Here is a 19,568-nt window from a genome sequence, read left to right as displayed (position 1 = left end):
TAACATAAACTTCTTAATTATAGATCAGACTTTGTAAATCACCCCATATCCCAAGATAACCCAAACTCTTATCTTAATAATCAGTTAACCCCAGGACCCACACTCTTGCCATCAACAACAAAAAAACAACTTAGTTATCTATAAGGCATGACAAGAGAGTCTGGGTCTATGCCAGTGTACAGGGATTTAAGCAAGTGTCTCCTATTAACACTAATGGGAGTTCTGGGTGTAAACCATAAGCACCAAGGAGGAGGGTCAATGCCCAGCACTGCATCTATGAAAACTCTGCTGCACTAACTGCAACTACTGGGACTTGTTCTCTCAGAAATGGGATAATAGACCCAAATTCCTACCTCTCTAAAGCACAAAGATAATTCAAATAAAAGTCACTAAGGCAGGTCACCGATAAACACCTGATTTTTAAAAATATACAAGAAAAGGCTAAACTAAAACAACTGACACACTGAGGAAATTTTTTAAAATAGCACCAACCAATGTGCATGGAAGAAACTAGTGAATTGCTGGAGAGGCAAAATACATCACGCAAAAATTCAACAGGATTAAGACAACCAAATTTTTAAAAATTAGAGTACAGTAAATCCAACTATAGCCAGAAGCTTGTCCAAAGAAACACACACACACACACAACAAAACACAAGCTCCTCCCCTGACGGAGCCCTAAGTACACTACAACCCTGGCTTTTAAAACACAGAAGAAAACTCCTGCTGCACTGATAGCCAGGAATAATCACAGAGTACTTACAAACGGGTAACAATCACGAGCTGCCAAGGACGACCAAAACTAACTAAATAAAAATTATAGCACCTTATTGTGTTCCATACTGCCTCACTTCTCAATATAGCAATGCTGTACTCACCAGCCTGGAAAATGAGCAGGTGCCTTTCAGGCTATAGAAAAATTAGTGACACAGACACACAGACACACACACACACACCAATCACAAACACAAACACAAAGAGAATGATATTCTTTCACTTGAAGGGACTTAAGAAATGCAAGGCTTTGCTGTAGGCCTAGAAAACTAAGAGTAGGCCTTACCGAAGAAATGAGGAAAAAGGCAAGGTTTACTCCAAATCCACGTTCAAAGACTAAAAGAATTAACATTTATTTCAATTAAAATGCTTTGGCAACAACCCTTTTAAAAAAAAAAAAGAAAGAAAAAGAAAAAAAGAAAGGGGAATTAAGATTTGCCCTGTTTCTAACCCCAAGAGAAATGAGAATCTTTTCTCTACACAGGTTTAGCTCCACAACACAAATAAAAGAGAACCCTGACTTAAGGCCCGAAAATGGTTCCATAACATTCATGTGTAAAAAAAAAAAAAAACAAAAAACAAAAAAACTATGTAGTCTAACATATTGATTCTTTACCATGGCTGTTATCATTAATGAACACTTAGCTTTTTATCTGCACTTTGAAATGTCAATGAGAAATTGAAAAAGCTACAATATGCTGAAGATTTTAACTTTTGAAACAAAAACCACAAAGAAACACGAGTCTGAAGCAGAAAGCCTCAATCATGCTGATAAGTAAGTGGTCCCAAAAGTTGAAAGTGAAAGCAATATACACCAAAAAAAAAAAAAAAAGAAAAAAAAAAGGAAGAAGAAGTTTGCTTGATATTAATGCTAGCCTTTAAAACCAAAAATATGTTCTGTTACAGAAGACTGAAATCAGGGCTTCCATTAACCTTGTTTAAAAAAAAAAATCCCATGAGCATGGATTTTTTTCCTAAGTCTCTTCATCAGAGCAGCATGGGGTCCCATTAGGCACCCTATTTTACTTCCACCTTATAAATAACGTTAGCTATTCGCTATTTCCATGGAAACCAAGTACAGAGAAACCCACTTAAATGAATACCGGTTAAAGGAATAAGTTTTATTTTAGAAAGATTTTGCTGCTCTAGATGAATTCTACTGGGGAATACTACGAAGTCGTCTTTAAGTATAATTTTTAAAAATATATCTTTGGTGTAAAGGAAACTTATTAAGGGTCCTATTAAATAAGTACACTCCTTGCACTAAACTAAATATACCAAACAACATCATAACATTACCTTTTCAATGCACTGCATGGGGGTTTAGATGCACAACACCCAATGACTATGCTTCCTCATGCATTGGGGTGGAATAATTACTCCCATGGGTCTAATTTAAACTAATAAAAGCAAGGAAATTCAGAAATAAGGCTACCATCACCTTGCAGTGACTAGAAATAAACAGGCCCCACAACTGCAAGCACCACACAACTTACTACTCCAAAGAGAAGTGAACAAGGGAGCAAATAACTTTAGTTCCTAATCACTGTTACCAGGTCCAGAGATAGCAGATAATCAAAATTCCCTCCTCAACAAACTATTTTACAAGTTATAACATGCATTCCTTAGTCAATTGATACATACATGCAGATGAAATAGAACCAGAGGAAACAGAAATGGAACGTTTAAAGGATAAACTGCAGAGAACAAGATTTAGGCATTTCCAACTTTAAGTTCCCCTACATACTCTAGAAAAAACCATTACTGGTAGCCCATACAAGAGTGGCCAATAGGAAAGTGTACATAAAATAAAATGAAACTAATAAGGATAGTAAATTCAAAACTAATAATCCTGAGTTTCTAAAGACAGAAGGGGTAAGAAAACTAAAATATTTCTAGCAGTAGTGGCTGACATCTTTAATAAGTTAAAAGACAAATGAAAGCAGTATTATCCTAAAGTGTGACTACCAGTATTAAATTTACAATGTAGGAAAAGAGTTAACATTCTCATACACATTTTTTCCAGTATACCAACAGATCTACTTGTACTGCATGTTTTAAAAACATAAAATTACTTTCCTTGTATGTTTCACACACTATAAACATTTGCAAAATGATAACTGTTGAAGCTGGGTTAAGAGGTATGTGGGGTTTGCTAATATTATTCACTGTGCTTTTGCATATGTTTTTAAAGTTCCATAAAAAGAGGTTTTTAAAAATCCTACAAAGTTATAACTCTTTTCTCAAGTATGTTTTTCAGTATGTATAATTCTATAATGTATGAAATACCTTGGATAGATCTTAGAAGCTACTGAATTTAAATCCAACATAGCCATTAGCATTTAACTACAGCTAATTTCCACGTTTTACTTTTCTTACCAAAACAGTTAACAGTTCAAAACCCACTAGGAGAAATCTGGAAAGGAAAAGCTCTATTTGCAACTACCAACTAATGAAATGCAACCAATGCCTAAAATCAAGGCATCACAGCCACATTTTGTACTTTACAAACTAAAGAAAGAAATTCTAGGGGCTCCTGGGTGGTTCAGTTGGTCAAGAGTTCAACTTCAGCTCAGAGCCTGGAGCCTGCTTCAGATTCTGTATCTCCCTCTTGACCCTCCCCTGCTCGCTAGCTCGCTCGCTCTCTCCCCTCTCTCAAAAATAAATATTTAAAAGATGTTTAATAAAAAAATTTAAAAACTATTACAATAGTGCTTTGTTTTGTTTTTAAGAGAGATACAATAAGATGGTGGTGGCTTTGAAGGGAGTGATGAACAGTAGATTGGAGGGTGTACACAGGGAAGAGACAGCAAAGAGATCGTAAAGAAAAGGGGAGAGGAAAGGCAATGGAAGGAGTATGCACAATAGATGTGTATCTCTCTATGAAGCAGCTAATGCACCACTGAACCAGACAGGTTCCCACCTAAGTCTAACAGGAGCTCAGCTCTGGCATCAGTGGCCTACCTTTTACAAATCAGGCAGAGACAGATTGATTTTCATAACTGTACAATTCTTTAAATCAACCCCAAAGACCTCATAGGGTCTGTATCTAACTCCTGCATTTATTAAAACAAAATACACTTCTAAACTTTCTACAATTCCATTCACCCAAGAAAAGCCAACTTTTATAAGCCCTACATAAAGAAAACGTAGTACTGTGCACTATGCTAATTCTAAAACTACAAAGCTTTACCTACTGACCACTCCAGCAACTGTAAAGTAACGTTACATTTTTTTAACTGAAAGAAAACCATAGTCTGCTATAAAATTGTTTAATTTTTAAAATATTTGTTGAGTTAAAAGGACAGCACTTTATCAAAACAAACTTGTCAGAATTTCTGCTCGGAAAGCAGAAACGTTGTTTTAGGAACATGGACACAATAAAATCTAGTAAATGCTTCTATTCACCTACCAGGCATTTATGAACTGGTACAGTTGAGTAAATAAGAACAAAAAGTTAATGGGAGCTATTATTCTACTTTAACTCAAATCCTCATTGGCGGTACCACATGCCATATTCAGTGTGATGTGGTAAGCTATTACCAATACATTTGTTGTATCCTAGGGGAAAAAACTCCACAGATCAAAGATCAAAAAAGTCTCAAATCCAAATTGGTAGTGAATGAATAAAATTAATTCAATTTCACACTAATGATCACTCCCCTTCCCTCAATTACGGATTTCACTTACCAGATAGATAGATATATTCACATGTGTACACACACACACACACACACACACGCACACATACATACATACACACTAACAGACATATTAAAAACTCAAATACTTTACCAAAAAATTTCTTAAGTCTAAGATCTCTGCAAGGCAGAAACTTAAAGAGTAGCTTTTCTTATAATCAACTTATTCTTAGGCCCAGTTTCTAGGCTCAATATAGGTAACATATGACAATTAAATATAGAAAGAAAATAACAATTACCATAAGAAAAGACCAGGCACCAGATGAGAGAAAATTTCAAAGGCAAAATGCCCAAAATCACAAGGCAAATAAATGATGTCCATCATTACTAGAAAGCATCTGTATGCTTCTACAGTTGTTTCCATTAGTTATCCCACCCAAGCATGTGTTCTCAAGGGTTAAGTACATAATTTATCCTGAGCAGTTGACCCAGTGGACTTACCAGCTGATTAGGACTTTAGACTTTGAGTTACAATGCTTAGTCTACCACTGACTCCATGCTAAGTGACATATTGTAAACCACATCACTATGTTGATGCAAAAAAAAAGGCTTCTATCACTAAGACTTTTAGTAAGCATAAAGTGCCCTGAGATATTTTTAAAAGTCTGTTAAAACTGACATATTCCCACATATTTTCTATTTCTCCCAGAGCTTTCACAGACAAGAACTCATTAGATACACTTTTCCCATCCGTACCTCTTCTCACCATGACATTTCAGGGGAAAAAAAACCCTCCTTTCCAGCTAAGCTGCTCCATATTCACTCTTTCCCCATAATCTTTCTAGTGGGACTATCACCATAACAATGATAACAGCAGCTATTGCTTATCCATTGTCTTAAGATTTCCTCAACTTATCTTCTCATCAATCCCAGAAGGTTGGTACTATCATGCCTACATTGTAGATGAAGAAACTCAAGTCCAAATGAACAGCACAGTGCTTCATATGAGAGACATCTTTGTTGAAGGGAATGTAAATAATCAGTCTAAGGTCACACACTCAACTTTAAGTGGTTGTACAGAGATTCCAACCTAGGGGTCAGACCACAAAGCTCAGGCTCTTTTCCTACTATGCAACATTTGTCTTAGGCCTTGCGAAAAAAGGAGTTGAGAATTAAGGTTAAGTTCTAATACCTAACAACAGCTACCATTTATTTAGTATGTACTGTGTGTCAAGAACTTATTATAGTTTATACATTAACTTATCAATTCCTCATAACAATCTCAAGCTCTGGGTGCTATCATGTATTCATATTTTATGTATGAAGAGAGGCAGAGGCACAGAGGGTGAGGTGATTTAACCATTATCACAAGGCTACTGCAAAGTGGCAAAGCCATTATTTGAGCCCATGCAAACTGTCTCTACCTGATATTTAACCAGTGATCTTTATTTACTTCCATGCTAAAAACTTCCCTTCACCTGAACTGCATGAAAACAAAACTTTTAACCTTTTCAACAAAATTACTAAATTGTAAGCCTTTGTGCTTCGACCAATTAAGAGAAAAGTAGTAGTACTCTTCTAAGCATGCACACCAGACTTCTTTATAGGCACAAAGGATATGCCCCTGGTGGTTAGATCATTGCACTGCTCAGGAAGTGGCACACTCTCAATCTGGTTAAGAGCCCCTAGCCCATTGCTCTCCACACTCAGACCCACACTAACCATGCACTGCGAGGAACAGACAATTCAGAAATGTCCCAGTGCAATCTCCTATAAAATGAATGTCACTCTGGAAACATCCAAGTGTGTATAGTAGTACCCTTCCAACACCCTTTCTTCTTCTTCCCAAACACCATAAAAAAAAACACCACAAAAGGAATGAATGAATCTAAGCTACTTAAAAATCATAACAAATGTCCAATGATAACTACAAATTTAAATGAGAAAAAAATGTAAAATTCTCATAGTTTTGTAACTTGTCCAAATTCTACATTCAAAAAAGGATGGGCCTCAGGAAAAAAAAAAAAATAAAAGCATAGCCCTCTTTGAAAGTCTCAATTCTTAGACTACCTTATTATCATAAATGTGCCTTGAAAGGTGAGAGAAAAATCCATTTTTACCTCACATTCTGAATATTTTCATACACATATTTAAAATAAAAATCATTACTGCTGCATCACAAGTTACTGGGCTTTTCACCCTAATATCTATTATGATGACAATGTATTTAATTACATAAATAAAAATGAGCATGGATTTACTATCTGTATACAAACAAGTTACGTATAAAGAAAAATAAATACAGAGGAACAGGACTGGACCTAGAGGTACTGAGAACTTGACACAATGAGCAAAGGAACCATGCAGCTCCCTCCATTGACATCGTAAAGTTGCCACATTTTCTGGGCTCTCTTTTGAATTAATGTGGCATCTGTTCCAAGTACAGCATGCTAACATTTTACGAAAAGATATTTTCATTCTACATTTGTATGTGGTTTGCTTTTGATTTGAACTCCTGTTTTATTTCAGTGGTCATTATTTCTTTATCCCAAGTTGTCCATTTGGCATTCCTAATCTATCTCCCCTGTGCACAAAAAGGGTGGGGAACCATCAGTTTAAAACCCTCTAACAGCAATAATTACAATATGCTTTGCATATAGATTAAATAAAGAAAATAAGCAGCACAAAGATTTTTGTAGGCTTTTTAGTATCAGGTCCTGATAAGTTAACAGCATCTGTTCNGGGAGGGGGGTGGGGGGGGAAGGAGAGGAGAGAAATAAACAAATACTAAATAGAATAATTCAAGTTACAAAGTTTGGTCTTCATGAAATGATGATTTCAATAATTTGCACATATCCAACTCTATCGAACGAGAACTGCTTTTTAAGACATCCTCAAAAATGCTGCAGCAACAAGCCAAATACAACCACTTGTACTTAACATGCATGCTGCATACTCCACAATGTTACGTCATATCAGGCACAGAGAAGACGCTTACCAAGCTATCCTGTGTTCTATAAACTGCCTAACAACAACAGAAAAAGGCACTGCCATCTCTATAGTAGGGAGTAAGAGCTGTCAAGGTAGGCAGCCTCTTCCCTTTGGTCAACTAGAAGAAAACAAATAAGCCTTATATTTCTGTCTTTTAAGCTCACCTCTCCCAAGGCCTTTACTCTCAATCTTTCAGCCTTTCTCAGAAAGAAAGGCTGTTTCTTTAAAATTAAAAAGCTACAAAAGATCACTCCAACTTAAAAGCCCCACACCTTGTGCCAACTGTCCTCCAGGTATCCCCACGGCTGCCTCTTCTATAGAAGAATGGCCTTTCTGGAGCACTGGTCACCACGTGGGTGCACCCACTTTGGACAAGGAAGGGGGCCATAGAAGGAATTATTACAACTTACATACATATATATGTGTATATATGTATATATATTTTTTTTTTGAGAAAGCATGTTCTAGTATGGGGAGGGGGCGGAGGGAGGGAGGAGGTAGAGGGTGACAGAGAAAGACAGAGAGAAAGACAGAGAGAGAGAGAGAGGAGTGAACCTTAAGCAGACTCCCCGCTCAGACCAGAGCCCCACTGGGCTCAATCCCACCACCCTAGGATCATGACCTGAACCGAAATCAAGAATCAGACACTCAACGGACAGAGCCACCCAGGCACCCCAATAACAGCCTTTTTAAAATTTCAGCTTTCCTGTATGTTTTATAACATACATAAAACACTAGTTCAGAAAATTACATATAAATATACATTTACTGGTAGCCGTAATTTTTTAAAGTCTGGAGACAAGAGGCTACAAGGCCAAAAGTAAGAAAGGAAAATTAGGTTCTGCCATGAACTTACTCGCATTCTTGTTTCTGCCTCAGTTTGACCATCCATGACATGAACTGGGTCCTCTGTACAGTTAGAAGACTATTTTGAGAAATAATAAAATACTTTCTAGGGCATGGTCTGAGCCACACAAAATGAAAAGCACATATGAATGCTACCAATAAGAAAACTCTTAATTGGCTTGCTAAAACTGACTATACTGTAGTTTAAATAAACTGCTACGCCTGGGACCTCTGGGTGGCTCAGTGGATTAACCACCCAACTCTTGGTATTGGCTCAAGTCATGATTTCACAGTTTTGTGGGTTCAAGGGCCACATCAGGCTCTGGGCTGAGAGCATGGAGCCTGCTTAAGATTCTCTCTCCCTCTCTCTACCCTTCTCCTACTCACACTATCTCTGTCTCTCTCAAATAAAATAAAATAAAACTTTAAAAATAAATAAATAAATAAACTACTATGCCCTAGCAGATCCAATTCTTAGAATTTTAAAGCCAGGCTTCAGCAATTCACTGAATAGGAGTCTAAAGAAGCATGAAGGCACCTTAGACACCAGGAGTGCATTCTAGGACTAGGCAGTCTTTTTTTTTTTCCCCAAAAACCTTTTATAATTAAAAATTTATTACCTATGAAATAAAATGTTTTAATTTAAAAATTACAAAGGTGAATTATAACTAATAACCTTAGCACCAAGATAAAACTCTCAAAGCCTTAATGTACATTATAAGGCCTTGACTATGTCACAATAACACACAATATGTGTTATTTTACACAATGCCAGAAAAATAAATGACACTCAAATAATTTATCTTTTTCTTTTTTTGTTGTTTTGAAAAATAGTGAGTTATCAGTATAGCATTTGGTAGTGGTTAAGTGAGTAGGGATGGGAATGGGGGTAAGGTCAGCCAACACTGTTCACATAAAGATGAGAGTACCAGAACTAATTCCTATGCAGGATATCTATCTATATGCCAATTAAGCGGTACTGGTTTGAGTTTCCATTAATTAAAATATTACAATTATTTCCTCAGCCTTAAAATACTATTCTAATTTGTAAATGTTGAATAAATATATCCTAACAACCAAGAAGAGAGCCCACCAGTTTAAAATAAAAGTTATGTGAAACCATAATTGATCTTTTTATAAATAGTAGCTACCAGAATAAACTAGCAGAACTTAATTCTGAAATGATGTCTCCTAAATTACTTGCACAGGACAGAAAACAGTGTTGTCATTTTAAATTGGTTAACGTTTTTTAAAGTTTTAAAAATAACAATGACCATCTCTAAGGCATTAGGCACAAGAAAAAGAACTTAAAATGCTTTTTGCCCCAAAGGTAATCATCAATCTAGAGTGCAGGTTTATAACCTTAACATATAAATCTTACCTCTCTCCTTCCAACCTCACTCCCACTTCCTAATGAGCCTTTTATTTTTTCAAAAACAAGTTTTTTAAATAGCCACTTGGAAAAAAGTAAACTTCTGGACAGTATCACAGTATAATTCTATTTATTTTTGAAATGGATATATACAGTACATATTTAAAACACAAGAAAATTTAGAAGTAGAAGTGGATGATTTTAATGTTCTACTTTTTAATATCTATATGGCTAGAATTGCTCAGATGCACTGCCTTTATAATGTCTTAAAAGAAAGGACATTTCTCATCAAACTCTCTAAAACTCTGACAGTTACCTAAGGACTAATTAAAATAACAAATGTAGTATATTTGCACTTGCTAAGAAAATGTATAAAATAACCTACCATGCTAAGTGCCCAAATTCCAACCTTAAGAAAGAGATCTCCATCCCACTCCATGCTAGGCACCGTGCTTCACAACTGGCATTCGGTGATGAACAAGATAGGCACCATCTCAAACGCTTCATTTCCACTCCACCCTAAAGCTTACGATTTCTAAAATACTCAATCTAAACCAACCAAAACCAACACGAAACACTCTCAAAATGATACATCATAGGTGTGGCCATTTCAGTAAATTAAAAATTTCTTTAGTAATTCATTTTCTAGTTTTCTTACAGGAATTATTACATAGTTTAGTATAATATTATGAACACTTGAGAGGTTCTGGAACCAAACCTGGGCTTAAAATTAGATTGTAGCATTTGCTGCACCTATGTGATCCCAGGGAGGCTTTCATTTCCTCATCTATAAAATGGGGGTAGGATAATAATAGTAAATCATCAGAATACTGCTGTGAGGATTACAATTAAATGAGATTCTATATGTAAATAGGCTTAGCACTATACATAGTAAGTACTCAGTATACGTTAAACCATTATTATTGTTGTTGTTATTAAGACAATAGACAACCCTACACTATAAGAACCATTCACAACTTGCCAGTCTTATATCACTGCTACTTTTCCAAGAACAAATATATTTGTGTAAGTTTGTATATTAACACATAAAAGTACTTTTCAATATAAAAGCCCGTAACTGAAAGGTTTTTTTTAAATGTTTTTTTTAATTTATTTTTGAGAGAGAGAGAGACAGCGTGAGCAGGGGAGGGGCAGAGGGAGAGGGAGACACAGAATCTGAAGTAGGCTCCAGGCTCCGAGCTAGCTGTCAGCACACAGCCTGATGCGGGGCTCAAACCCCACGAGTCGTGAGATCATGACCCAAGCCAAAGTCGGACGCTTAACCCACTGAGCCACCCAGGCACCCCTGAAAGTTTTTATTACCATAATAACACACCAGTATATTTATGATATTTATATATATTATATAAATACACACAAATGCATCAGGGCACACTGTCAAGAACTATGCTATAAACACATTAAGAACTAGTCTGCTGGGGCGTCTAGGTGGCTCAGTCCGTTAAGTGTCCGACTTTGGCTCAGGTCATGATCTCGCGGTTTGTGGGTTCAAGCCCCACATCAGGTTCTGTGCTGGTAGCTCAGAGCCTGGAACCTGTCTCAGATTCTGTGTCTCGCTCTCTCTCTGTCCCTCCCCTGCTCATGCTCTGTCTTTCTCTGTCTCAAAAATAAAATAAGCTATAAAAAAAATCAAAAAAAAAAAAAGAACTTGTCTGTTGGCCATGGGCAGGGGGGTATTCAGATGATTCTAACTCATATACGTAAATTTTAAAAACTATTAGCATTGTTAACATGACATAGACAAATATCTTAAAATCCAGGCATCTATTAGTGATTAAAAACTCAATTTATATATACTACTTTAGTCTATAAAGTACATTCAGGAGTATTATCTCACCCAGTCCTTTCAACAACATAATGAAGCAGGCTTTTACCATTACCCCCGTTTTACCACAGAGAAAACTAAGCTCAGCAAAGCTGAATTTCCCAAGAGCACACTAGTAGTGACAGGACTGATCTTAAAAGCCAAGGCCTCTGACATCATCACAGTTGTTTCAGTTCCATTGGCCTGGGATATCTCATTAAAAAAAGACAGAAAATTGTGCTCAATACTTTAGGTGTGTCAGAGGCCTCCACAGGGCTTACACACGGCTGCCCAGTTTTACTCTCCTTATTTCCAACTTCAGTATTTCAAAAATTACACGCGTGTGGGGGGAGATGGGCATGGAGGAGGACACCTGTGGGGATGAGCACTGGGTGTTATATGGAAACCAATTTGACAATAAACTATTTGTATAAAAAAACAAAAAAACAAAAATTACACGCGTGTAATTATAAAACGTAGATAAGGAGAATTCATCCAAATCTGATCTTTCTTTCCTGCACTGGTCAATTAATACTAGAGATGATTTTACCCCGTATACTTAGCCTTTTGTATTTCACTTCTTTGTAACCACTGAAATTTATTTCATTTTAATGTTAGGTCTTAAAAAGTCAAGTTAATAGAAAATAAATAAAACCACTCATATTATGGAAGCATATCGGATCAAATTCCACAAATTTTCAACACATCTAAAGAATCTATTTAATGTCTAACATACAAATATTAACAAATTTCATTTCGTATTTATGAGAGAAAAAAAGGTTAGTTCTATTGTAGTGGGCTGGTTTGCTGTTTAAACAAGTACTTAAATAATTACTACTAAAGGCAGAATTTTCTTAAATAAACACAGCAGCCCTCACCAATAATATTCCATGAACTCTATTCAAGCTGGAAAAAGCCGGAATAGATACTAGCCAGGCAGGTAAGAAAGCCACTATCTGGATTCTGTATACCCTCAAACTTAAGCACATACATCACAACTTATGCTTACATTTTGCAATATTCCCAGATGTCCCTTTCCCTTCTCAAAAAGCTAAAAGAGACTAGCCATGGAGATAAAAATATCCTACAAGTTCAAGAGCCTAAAAGAAGTTAGTGTCCTAAAAGAGAAAAAGAATGTAAAGACTTATGATTTTTTTGAACCTAACATTTTAAGTACAACCCACAGACCTGAAACTACATTTTCTTTCTGGGGCTGCTCACTGGCCTCCAATACATCAATCCTGTAACACCGTGAACTGTGGTGATAGATTGGTTCATGCTTCTAAACACAACAGAATTTTCCCAAGGTTACATACACTGTGACGTGAGGAACATTTTTGCAGTTTCTTATTTTCATTAATCAAACTAGTTTGGATATTTTACCAGGGCAAACATTATGAGTGAAGAAATTTTCATTATCTTTTGAATTTTCCAAAGTCAACCAAGGGCTGTGGTACAGTGACAAAGAGCTGAATCCTGGTCAAAATTCTGCCACTGGCCGGTGGTCTGACTTCAGGCATGTATCACTTAGGGAGAAACTGAGGTACAAAGACATTTTATGTACAGCAAAAAATTCTAAGGAATTGCCACATCATTACCATAGGACAAAAATCTCAAGGTCTTATCAGAAACAGGTTAGGCTTCTAATCAAATAATAATGTAAAGAGAGAGGGAAAAATGTGGAGCACGCTATTTATTTAATAACAAGAACCACTACTACTACTGCTGCTGCTGCTAATTCTAAACATTTACTGAGGCTTTATTATGTATGTGCCAGGCACTGTGCCAAACACTTTCACAGATTTTAACATTTAATCCCTGCAACCACATTCTGATATTCATTAATAAAGAATCAGAATTTTAAAGAACAGAAAGAATAGAAACTTAAACTTCACAACTGAAAATATAAACAAATTATTAAAAAAACCTTACCTTTTTCTCTTTCAGACTACAACTTTGAGTATTAAATTTACACTAAAACTACATTAACTTTCAGGAATCTGTCTTCCATTTAAAAAATACCAAGATTCAAGGGGTGCCTGGGTGGCGTAGCCAGACTGATGTAGGCGTCACACTCGATCTCAGCTCCGGTCATGATCTTGCAGTTTGTGTTTGAGCCCCAGATGGGGCTCTCCGCTGATGGTGTGGAGCCTGCTTGGGATTCTGTCTTTCCTTCTCTCTGCCCCTCCCCCACTTGTGTGTGCATGGAAATAAATACAAAAAATTTTTAAATAAAAAAAATACTGTTTCAAGATGTTGATAATTATGACAGAGTAATTTAAAAACCCTCTGAACTTAAATACAGGCACTGAATAACTGATCCCACTCAAAGGAAAGAGAACAGCATATGTACCGGGCCCTAATAAGGTCCTAATGCACTCTATATGCCGTAATTGTAAAGTGATCTAGCACCACAGAGAAATAAATATTTACAATTGCCAAGTTTTAAATATATAAACACACACATATATACACATGTATCAGTTATTTTATATGTAAATCTTTTAGCAGCTGATAAAAAAACAACAAACTAATCCAAGATAAACTAAAACAGTAGGGAGTTTCTGAAGACTCACTTTAGAATAACAGCACCATGATAATTATAATATTAGCAATCAAATTTTACTTAGCAGAAAGTTTAGAGAGGCTTGGGAAGCTGTTTGTATAAAATGGAGTAGACAAGAGGGAAGGGTTCTCTGTGCTGTTTAAATCAACTACAGGTCCCAGCATGCAATGCTCTAATCCGAAGTTAAGCAAAAACCCGAAATGCATCCTGGGACTTGTAGTAAGTAAATCACTTCACTCTATCACTGTTAAGTTTCAAGAAAGTCTGAACTATCTTAAGCACAATTTGACACGATCTTATTATCAGGGCCTAGTCAAACTCAGATCTAACTTCTTTGCTCTCTGCTCTGGCAGTTTCTTTAGCACATATTGGAAAAAGTATCAATATTTAGATCAACATTTTCACATTAGAAAAACCTGCAGGATAAGCATATAAAAGAAATGCCTGAAAAGCAAAAAAGTCAACAATTTAAAATTTTAAAATTATTTTTAAAACCCCGATTTTTAAAGCCATTTTTTTAAAAAGCTTGGCTGGATCAGTTTCAAAGCTCTCTATTCCTCTCCCCCAAAAAAGTTTTAATTGCTTTATCAGGTTTTCTCTAACAGTTTTCAAGTTACATTTTATAAATAATTTTTCTCACAGAAAATTCTCATACAAAAACATTTACCATACTCCAATAATGCACACTAGGAAATATATTCTTATAGTAATACATACACATAACACAATCACACACACAAAAACAATAATACTTAAGTTTCCCTTTTGTCAAATCCTTACTCAGTATTTTTGGCCTCCACTTCTAGCCCCACATTTCACACACACGTTTCCAGAAAAAACACTTAGGAAAAAAAATATTCCAAGTACAGATTCGTTTCTCTCATCCACTGACCTCTTCTAAAAACACAAAAGATTTTTCTTAACTATCAATAACATGTCCAAACCCAAAGAGGTAACTTTGAGCCATCATTTATGTATTTACAGTTTCTATACACACCCCTATTTTCTGCAAGACTGAGGAAGGAGGCTGGGAAAGAACTAAGTGCAATCTGCATCAGGAGGCCTAACACAGGTGGTGGGTTATTTTCAGGCAACAGCACCTTCACAAACATGCTGTGGAATACAGTCCAAGAAATTCCTAACAAGGAAAAAAGATAAGCTGGCACACAAATTTAACACAATCCAGCTAAAAATCACCTGCAACACATGTTACTACATTTCACCATAAAAGTGACAGGCTACTACAGGATCTGAAGCTTCATCAATACAACATACTGTCCATAAGGCCAGAGATAGCAGTTGCCATGGTTACTATCACCCACTTTTATCAGGAAATTATTGTCATTACTCTGAAGTTTTGGTACTTATTTAAAAATCTAAAAAAAAAAAACAGTCTAGGGTTTGAGTGTTAATTGAGTGAAAGAATCAACTACTGTTTGATTTCTAAGTATGCTGCTTTAGAGATGCACATGGTTAACAATACTTGGATCTGCAGCAGGAAAAAATCAATTCCTTTCTGCTGCTCCTTCTCCTCAAGTACTGACAGTTTGTATTCTCAATGCAGCCAAAACAATAAAACAAAACCCATCTTTTTGGCTTCTGTGTTTAAGTTATTTTTTGTCCCCTAGGCCCAGAGAGTCAAAATAAAGCCTAGATCACCAACCTGTTAGGCCCCATCCCCTTTCTATCTCCATATGACCAATTCACTTGTCTATTTACAAAAAACTGAAAACATTGATGATTCCAAAACATAGCAAAGGATAGTTTCCTTCAACATAGACTCGTTATTTTTTTTATTTCTTAAAACAGGGGTAGGCCTTGCAATGTATTGAAGGGAGAGAAATGGAGGGGTATTCAAACGGCCACACAAGTGTCTAGTGTGTGAAAGTTGCTACAGAAAGCCCAAAGGTTGACTGAATCTCACAGATCATCTCTAAAAGGGGAGTTCACCACCAGCCCCAGTTTAACACTGAACTAACTAATAGGCCGGTAAATTAAAAGTTATTCTTAAACATCTATTTCAGCATTCTCACAAAAGATAACTCCAGAAATTTAATACACAAATAAGAATTATAGGAAAGCCTAGAAAATAGCGAGCCACATATACACACCAACAAGAAGATATATGCTATTTAAGAATTATCTACAATAAATTTAAAACAGCGTTAGCATATTACCTCCTTAAAAAATAATCTCAAAGCAGCAAAAATAGACACCTGCTAAAGTTAAAGTGATCAAAATATATTGCTATGCTCCTAAAGAATACTTACGGCCTACATGTACAAAAAGTTCCTGAGAAGTCAACAAAAATCATGACTATTTCCCAAGACAAATAAACACAAAGATTCAAACATATTTCAAGAAATCAAGGCTGAATATAGATATGAAGGGTTTCTGTCAAAGGTTAGAGACCTAAAACTTTAATCCCTTCCTTTTCTCCCTTTGAATAGCAACTAAATACAAAAGCCTTCGGCAATAAAATACTAAGAATACAAAATTTAAAAGCACGTTACCATAACCTTCAGTATTTCCTTTAAAAAAAAAAAAAACTTTAGTATTCACTGTCCGTAGGACGAAAAAGTTACCCTGAGAGGTTTCATTTTTATCTAAACAGTCAAAATGTTTTTCTCCCTTCACAGAGAAAAAAGTTCCTAGATTTAATTTCTAATTAAAGAGGCTATTTCATAAAGAGCAGTCACTTCTAAAATTTAAGATACTAAACCTTTTGATATGCTCATAAACACCGGGACTCCCAATTATCTCTATTTTATTTTATTTTAGTACAAATTTGTGAGCAGAGTCTATTAAAAAAGCCACAAATCAAGGCTCTGAGTTTTAAACTTTTGGGTTATTTTTACACAAAAAAATATTTCAGTGCACTCCTCTAGATTTGAGTAGTCATTTCCTCATGCATCCCTCTGAAACAGACAAAATAATATACGCACATACCTAATACTAATACATACAGATATACATCTTTTTCACTTTAAAACAAGCTTGAAAGCTTTAGTTGGTAAGAATTTCTCAGAAAGTTAGCAGAATCCCTCAAAACAATCAAAACCTTAACTGTGACATCTGTTACCCTGTGTGTTAATGAGAGTCTATAGAAGAATCCAGGAACTTAAATATTCACTAAAATCAACTACTATCACATCAATGAAAAAAAGAAGAAGAATGTTAATGGAGGATACATATCTCACAGGATCTACAAAAAGAAAAATGATCTTTTTTTTTAATTATGAGAAACTGCCTCCGCAGCATTTTCTTAACAAAGCTTCAAAACTGTAACAAAGAGCTTTTTGGAAACCACAGTAGCATTTGAAAAAATTTTCATAAAGTGTTGGGGGTACACTTTTAATGTGCTTGCTCATTTCCAAATGATGTGGATAAAGTTAACATTTTAAAAACAGAAGTTTCTGTCCATGTATTAATTAGTTACCCATCTCAACATCTGCATGCCTTCTGACAATTTACAAAGAACTTCTACATGTATTATCTCATTTGATCTTACTGAGAAAAAAGTACAGTATTATGCCTAGAAAACCGACAAAATGCAAAGCAGGTTCATCAAATTTTCTGCACATTTCTAACTTTCTAAAACTTTGATATAAAACTTTGCAAGCCACCACTGTAGCATATTTCCAGGGATAAATCAATTCACCTAACACTGATAGAGTTTCAAAGGAGCATGTGCTGTAGATGCTATGAAACTTTCATCTTTATGCAGTTATTGTTACTAACGGACATATCAGCAATGATATATCAGAGACATAACTTTACTTATAGCTCAAGAATCTCTTTGGAGACCCAACTCAAAGACATCAACCATATGTATTTATAAAGCTGTGCCTAAGAATTTATCTATTAGGCTCACTGTCCATAGATGTGAGAGACATAAACACAAAAAATTAAATTTTTTTCCATATAGTATCTCCCTTTTGAGAATCTCAAGTACTCTATCCTATTTGTATTAATATTATAGGGATGACACAAAAACCTAAAGCCCCAAGTCATACCAACTTCTTTTGTTTATAGCCATTGCACATAATCTGTTCACGTATGTGTCCAGCACTCCACTCACCAATACAAGACTAACTGATCATCAAAATAATTCTAAGAGCACTCTGTACCTAAGCGTGGCATTAAGCTATCCACAATAACAAAGCCACTTTGCATAATATTATAAGCAGGTAAAAAACAACAATTTCAGTATCAAATTGAAACAGTTTATTAATGGACTTTTAAATGGACTTACTCAAAGTTCTTCCTGGAACTTTAAGGTGTTAATCTTGTTGCTTAGCTGAAGTTAATAGAGCTATAATAAGTAGCAAGACCCTCAGAATTCAGAGATTTGCTCTATCTTGCGGTAGCACCTCCTGCTGGACAGCATTTAGAGTTCTTCATGTAAGCAGAAGAAGAGTATTTTTGAGGCAGCTTCTCCCAGATGACTGAATGGGGAGAAGGATGGACCCTTCAAAGCTAAAAGAAATAGGGCCCCGTCTATCACTTATACCTCTTAAAAAGAAAATCTAGCATAGGTACGACTCTTTTTAATCTATCACTATTCTGGTTCCATAAAGACCTGCCTGAAGTCCAAAGTGCAACATGCTTAAATAAAGCTTCCAAAATTATCTGAAAACTACCTTTAAAAGCCTTCAAAATCACTCAAGCAAAAGACTTTATTACGGCCAGTCAAGCAATGACAGTCATATTGCAAATACCATTACGTTAACAAAAGCAAAATTCTGACATAAAAAAAAAAAAAGCCCTGGAATATTTTTAACATATTAGCCAGAAGTTTGTGTTTTGAGAGTTTTCTGCACTATTACTATGCTCCTTTTAAGGACAGTTGTCTATCTACACAACTTTTAAGTACAGAAATTTTTTGAAACAAGAGTATGACTGCACACAAAAATTTCCTCGCTGCCATTAAGAAGTATGTCTTGATATTTTAAAATGTATTCTGCAGACATTTTAAGTACCCCCTAATAAGCTAGTATTAAGCCCACAATGTAGAGTCCACATACAAGTGAAGACAGAAATAAAGAATAGAAAGAAACTTACCAAAATCAAAATGAATAATAGTATTTCCAGTAAAAAATGTAGTAACAGTTTCCTACAATGCTGTGAAACCAAGTAAATTGTGAAACTTAAGAAAAAAGGGGGGGAGGGGGCTACTCTTCAAAAACCAAAAGCAAAACTGACCTATTTATTTCCAGTGCCCAAATGTGAGACAACACCAGATGTAAACAAAACAACATAAACACTGAAAAGTACACTTAGATGTCTTAGCCCCAATTTCAGTTCCTTACCAGGCCCTCAATAAAGCCAGAGACGTTCATGAGTATCCTCTCTAAAAGAGATATTCTAGCTCCCTGCCCTAAAGAACTCCTATAAAGTGTGTCTATGAAAAGGCTTCCTTCCTAGAGTGCACAGCTGCTTTAAAAAAAAGAAAAGAAAAGAAAAAACTTTCACCAACCCAAATTAATCTGATTCTAATATTCAGCTATCAATTATTAATACAGGAATGTTCTCCCTTTAACGTCCCCAGCT

At 35.6% G+C, this 19,568-nt stretch overlaps 1 protein-coding gene across 12 annotated transcripts in view; it reads right to left on the bottom strand.

The window, feature by feature from the left end:
• PHF21A (PHD finger protein 21A) overlaps positions 1 to 19,568 on the bottom strand; it is a 191,130-nt gene that overhangs the window by 170,303 nt on the left and 1,259 nt on the right. For 3 of the 12 annotated variants that reach the window (XM_077767424.1, XM_077767427.1, XM_077767425.1), the window contains exon 1: positions 18,271 to 18,468. The exons of the other annotated variants lie outside the window; for them this stretch is intronic. The gene's annotated coding sequence lies outside the window, so the exon portion shown is untranslated. Of the gene's footprint in view, positions 1 to 18,270; positions 18,469 to 19,568 lie in introns of those variants that run through there. 12 annotated transcript variants of the gene reach the window in all.

Source organism: Crocuta crocuta, unplaced genomic scaffold (assembly GCF_008692635.1).
Source record: "Crocuta crocuta isolate KB4526 unplaced genomic scaffold, BGI_CrCroc_1.0 scaffold330, whole genome shotgun sequence".
Classification (NCBI taxonomy): domain Eukaryota; kingdom Metazoa; phylum Chordata; class Mammalia; order Carnivora; family Hyaenidae; genus Crocuta; species Crocuta crocuta.
The sequence above is the reverse complement of the archived record's forward strand: the minus strand, read 5'-3'. Positions and strand labels throughout refer to the sequence as shown.